Raw genomic sequence first — 407 nt, 5'->3', positions numbered from 1 at the left:
CTTCTTTGCTTATGCAATGAGGGATCGAATACCTAGATTGAGGCACGTCTTCATAAAATTCTAATCAGATATTATGGTGATTTCTAGTATGAACATCTTGGAAAAGAGGTTGGTTGGTTTCTTCCTTATGGCCAGAGAGTCACCTATATTTGGGGATGTGATAATTCTACACTAGCCAACAATTAGGCTATCTCATGGTATCCCACACTCCCTTTTTAAAGAACAGGTTAACAACATAGTGGCTATATTCAAGAGGCTGCAGGCCATTCAACGGAACAAAAGCTCAAACTACTAGCATGTGCTAAGCTCAATAGTACTAATATTGTAGTGGAAAGGGATTGGAGGGTCTAAAGATAGCGTATCATCCACGCATCTCATAGCCTAGATAGTTACCTTGGTCATTCTTT

This window comes from Cucurbita maxima, unplaced genomic scaffold (genome assembly GCF_002738345.1).
Source record: "Cucurbita maxima cultivar Rimu unplaced genomic scaffold, Cmax_1.0 Cma_Scf00110, whole genome shotgun sequence".
Lineage (NCBI taxonomy): Eukaryota > Viridiplantae > Streptophyta > Magnoliopsida > Cucurbitales > Cucurbitaceae > Cucurbita > Cucurbita maxima.
Note: the sequence above shows the minus strand (reverse complement) of the source record.